This window comes from Elephantulus edwardii, unplaced genomic scaffold, assembly GCF_000299155.1.
Source record: "Elephantulus edwardii isolate Elephantulus edwardi_28Jun2011 unplaced genomic scaffold, EleEdw1.0 scaffold00122, whole genome shotgun sequence".
Classification (NCBI taxonomy): Eukaryota; Metazoa; Chordata; class Mammalia; order Macroscelidea; family Macroscelididae; genus Elephantulus; species Elephantulus edwardii.
Window position 1 is genome coordinate 9,627,338 of NW_006399872.1, and position 5,211 is coordinate 9,632,548.

General features: G+C 36.0%; 1 protein-coding gene across 1 annotated transcript in view; it reads right to left on the minus strand.

Moving 5' to 3' along the window:
* Positions 1-5,211, minus strand: part of CENPE (centromere protein E, 312kDa) — a 131,999-nt gene that overhangs the window by 27,449 nt on the left and 99,339 nt on the right. The window lies entirely within an intron of this gene.

Below are 5,211 nucleotides of genomic sequence, written 5' to 3' on the forward strand. Positions count from 1 at the left end.
TAGTTAAAAAAAAACAACCAGGAATAATAAATAGTATCCTAACTCTTCCAATGAGTGGTCTCAATTTACTGGGAAGACGGGGGGAGGACTACATATCTATTAAGAGACAAGATCGGCTTGTATAAACCATCTTAGTTGCAAATAAGGTTTTAGATTTATTTCCAGATCCCTATTCTTCCAAGTTTCTGCATAATTCTAATTTTTCTGCCAACTAAATAGACAAAGGAGCTGCAAGAATGTGCTCAATTTCACAATAAATAGAATGGCAAAGGACCAACAAGCACTTTGTCCTGTTGTCTGTAGGTCACTAAGTTGGAATCAACTCAATGGCATCTTACAACAACAATCTCACAACAAGAAAAGCAAAGATACTACCAGAACCACTTAATAATATAAATATCCATGCTTTGCCAAGTTACTGCATGTTTACGCTGGCATAAAAAGTTCACATGCAATTTTTATTTTTGTATAGAAGTATAATTATTTTTCTCCTAGTTATCTTTTCTAAAGGGAACTCTGCTGCTAACCCTATGGCCACATCTCTATAGCAGTTTGAATTCAACAGCAGCTCTGTGGGAGAAGGATGGCCAATCTATTCCTGTATGACTTACAGCCTCAGAAACCCAACAGAGAGTCTGTTCTGAAACAACAGCAATGAGTAGCAGTAATGTCTATCTTGTTTACTCCACTAGATTCTCTAAGAACCTAATTGTTTCATCATTTATTTTTGGAGTAAATGAGATTTCCTTACAAAAAATTACTTAGAGCCAACAGAAAAATGATTCTCAATTATCTATTGCTTTTCTGGAGGTTACTAATGAAATTATTTTATACTTTTTCGTTACTTATGAAATATGGAGATGAAAGGAGTTTTGTTTTATTCTCAGTAGATTTCGTATTTTTTGTCTGAATTTTCTGTATGGATAATTTAGGATTTTTTAGATCTATGAATTCAAATATTTATAAATAAAAATATATGAAGAACTTCAGACTTTTAAAAACTTGGATTTTGGTGGAAGGCTGGCACGGACAGATGAGGCCGGGTCAGGGCTCTTCCCACAGCTGTCTCCATCCTCTCTGCCTACAACACACAGGTACAGAAACTACGAGTCCTAGCAGTTGGCGGGGCAGCACCATCTTTAAAAACCTGGATTTTGGTAGGAGGCCGGCGTGGACAGATGAGGGCCCAGTCAGGGCTCTTCCCACAGCTATCCCCATTGGGGCCTTCAGGCCAGGATGGCAAACATATATACCAAATCTATAAGATTTATCAACCTCGCCTGAAAAATTCAAGTACCTCAAGGATTAAGTTACTTTGGGGAACAAGCTGGTGTCTGGACTGACCACGTGGGGCTCCCTACCTCAAACAACAAGGAGATGCTGGGCATCTCCAGAGGTGAGAAGCCAATTCAGATAGGGAACAATAGATTTCCTCCTTCATTATTTAGATTTTCCCATACCCCTCCTTGCATGTATCAGTGTGTACTTCTCCTCTCCCCACTCATGTGAACCTCTGAGTGTGCACACACCCTACATGCATCTGCTCATGTTTCTGCCCAACCTTCTCCTGGAGGAGTGATGTCAAATAAACCAGCTACCACCTCAGACATGAAAAACTCTACCACATCAATGTCTCGAAAGAAGCACAGTACTTCACTTGTCCCACAAGCCCAAAGCCAAGACACCAAAAAGACACAGTAACAATGGATTTCCTGAAGTCAGAAAGTCTGATGGAACTTTCTGACACAGAATTTAAAAGAGCAATGATTGAATATTTTCAATACACGAAAAACAAACTTGATGAATTTACAGGACACTGCAAGCAAAAATATGGAAGACGTTAAAAAAAATCCAAAACAATGCAGATAAGACAAACGAGGCATTAGAGACATTTCAAAAACAAGAAAACAAAATATGAAGTTTTAGGTTTCTGATGCTGTCAACATGATGGAGGGACACACAAACAGAGATGAAGACATGGAACACAGAATCAGTGAAACAGAAGATAGAATTGTCACTACAGAGCTGATTGAACAAAAAGCAGAATAAAAGAAGAAGAAAACAGAAGAAAACCTAAGAATAATGTGGGATACCAACAAAAGAATTAACATTTGCATCATCAGAATCTCAGAAAAGGAAGAAGCAAGTAAAAGCACTGAAAAAGTTGTGGAAGAATTACTGGATGAAAACTTTACAGGCATAATGACGAATGAGAGAATATATATTCAAGAAGCTGAGCAAACACCATATAGAATAGACCCTAAAAGAAAAACACCAAGGCACATCATTGTCAAATTTGCCAGAACCAAATATAAAGAGATAATTCTGAAAGCAGGGTGAGAGAAACAAAGACTCACCTATAAGAGAGAAGAGATAAGACTAAGCGCTGATTTCTCAGCAGAAACATGCGAGCAAGAAGAAAATGGAATGGCATATACAGAAAACTCAAAGAACACAACTGTCAACCAAGAATACTGTACCCAGCAAAATTGTCCATCAAATATAAAGGAGAGATCAAGATATTCCCAGAAATACAGAAACTAAGGGAGTTTGCGAAAACAAGACCAGCATTACAGGAAACACAGAGGTCTCCTTCATACAGAGATGCCACAGAAAACAAGATGGACTTAAATAATGAGTAACAACGCCAAAAAGAATTGAACACAAAGATAGCAATAAAACCTTACCTCTCAATAATCACACTGAATGTGAATGATTCAAATGCACTACTGAAGAGAAAAAGAGTAGCAGACTGGATAAAAACACAAACTCCATCAATATGTTGCATACAAGAGACACATCTGAAAAATGAAGATAAAGAAAGACTAAAAATAAAAGGGTGGGAAAAAAATATACCAAGCAAATGACAACCAAAACATAAAACAGGAGTAGTGATACTAATCTCTGATAAAATAAATTTCAATGCAAAAACCATCACAAAGGACAAAGGTCACTACATAATGCTCAAAGGGTCGATAGAATAAGAGGATATAACAATATTGAGTATCTATGCACCAAATGAAAGACCTGCAAAAATATAAAACAAACATTAACAAAACTGAAAAAGGAAACAGACAACACTACTATAGTACTTGGAAATGTCAATACACCCCTCTCAAGAAAAGATAGAATTACCAGAAAGAATTTCAACAAAGACACTCAAGAATTAAAACACACAATAAACCGAGCTGATTTCATAGATTATTTATAGGCTAATGCACCCCCAAAAGCATAGTAAACCTTCTTTTCCAAAGGGCATGGAATGTTCTCTAGGATAGATCACATTCTAGATCACAAGGAAAGCATCAACAAATTAAAAAATATTGAAATTATACAAATTAACTTCTCAGACCACAATGCTACAAAATTAGAAATTAATAACAAGAGGAAAAAGGAGAAAAAAAAATCATACATTTGGAAGCTGAACTGAACATGACTGGGTACTAGAAGAAATAAAAAATGAAATTAAAGTTTCTTGAACCAAATGACAATGAAAACACAACTTACAAAAACCACTGGGAAACTGCCAAAGCAATAATCAGAGGTCAATTTATAGCAATAAGCAAACACATCAAAAGGCAGGAAAAATTGACCACTGACTCTCTAACCCAACATTTCCAGCAAATTGAAAAAGAACAGCAAGAAAACCCAACACCCTCTAAAAAAACCCCTGAAATTATAAAAATTAGAGCAGAAATATATGAAATAGAAAACAAAAAATCAATTGAAATGATCAGCAAAACTAGGAGTTGGTTCTTTGAAAAGGTCAATAAAAATGACAAACCAGTAGCAAAACTCACAAAAGAAAAGAGGAAGACAAAAATAATCCAAATAAGAGATGAGTCAGGCAACATCACAACAGAACCAACTAAAATAAAAAGGCTAGAGTATTAGAAAAAACTATACTCAAACAAATATGAAAACCTAAGGGAAATAGAAATGCACAACCTACCTAAACTGACACAAACCAAAATTGAACATCTGAACGGATGCATTACAAAAGAAAAAATTGAAAAGGTAATACAACAACTTCCAACCAAGAAAAGCCCTGGACCAGATGGTTTTACAAGTGAATTTTATCAAACATTCAGAGAAGAACTGTTACCAATTCTAGATAAACTATTTCAGAAAATAGAAAAAGATGGATTTCTCCTAGACTAATTCCATGAAGCAATCATATCCTTGATACCAAAGCCAGGAAAGGATACCACCAAAATAGAAAACTATAGGCCAACATCTCTTATAAACATAGATGCAAAATCCTGAATAAAATATTGGCCAATAGAATTCAATGATAGATCAAAGAAACAATTCATCATGACCAAGTGGGATTCATGACAGGTATGTAGGGATGGTTCAACATAAAAAAAACAATATAATTCATCACATTAACAAAGCAAAAAACAAGAACCACATGATCCTATCAATTGATGCAGAAAAGGCCTTTGACAAAATTCAACACCCTTTCCTGATTAAAACACTTAACAAAATAGGATTAGAGGGGAATTTCTTCAACATAGTAAAAAGTATTTATGAAGACCCAAGAGCCAACATTGTTCTCAACGGAGAGAGGTTAAAGGCATTCTCTTAAAGAATAGGAAATAGGCAAGGATGTCCACTATCACCTCTCCTATTCAATATTGTATTGGAAGTCTTAGCGATAGCCATAAGACAAGAGAAGGGAATAAAACATATCCAAATTGGCAAAGAGGAGGTAAAATTATCTCTATGCAGATGATATGGTAGTATACTTAGAAAACCCTCAAGACTCAGCAAGAAAACTATTAGACATAGTTGACCAATTCAGCAAAGTAGCAGGATACAAGATCAACATACAAAAATCAGTTGGATTTCTCTAGTGACAAAAAGAATACAGAGCTGGAGCTAAGAAAAATAATACCTTTCATAATAGCTAACTGCAAGGTTAAATACTTGAGAGTAAATCTAACCAGAAGCATAAAGGATCTATTCAAAGAAAATTACAAAACATTACTACAAGAAACAAAAAGAGACCTGGAGAAGTGGAATATTCCTTGCACATGGATTGTTGTTGTTATGTGCCATCGAGTCATTTCCGACTCATAGTGACCCTATGCACAACAGCTCTAAACCCTGCTCTATCCTGCCAACCGCACCGCCTCTGACACACCCATCCTGATTACCCCAGTCACCGAATCAGTCCATCTCATAGAGGGTCTTCCCCTCCTGCGC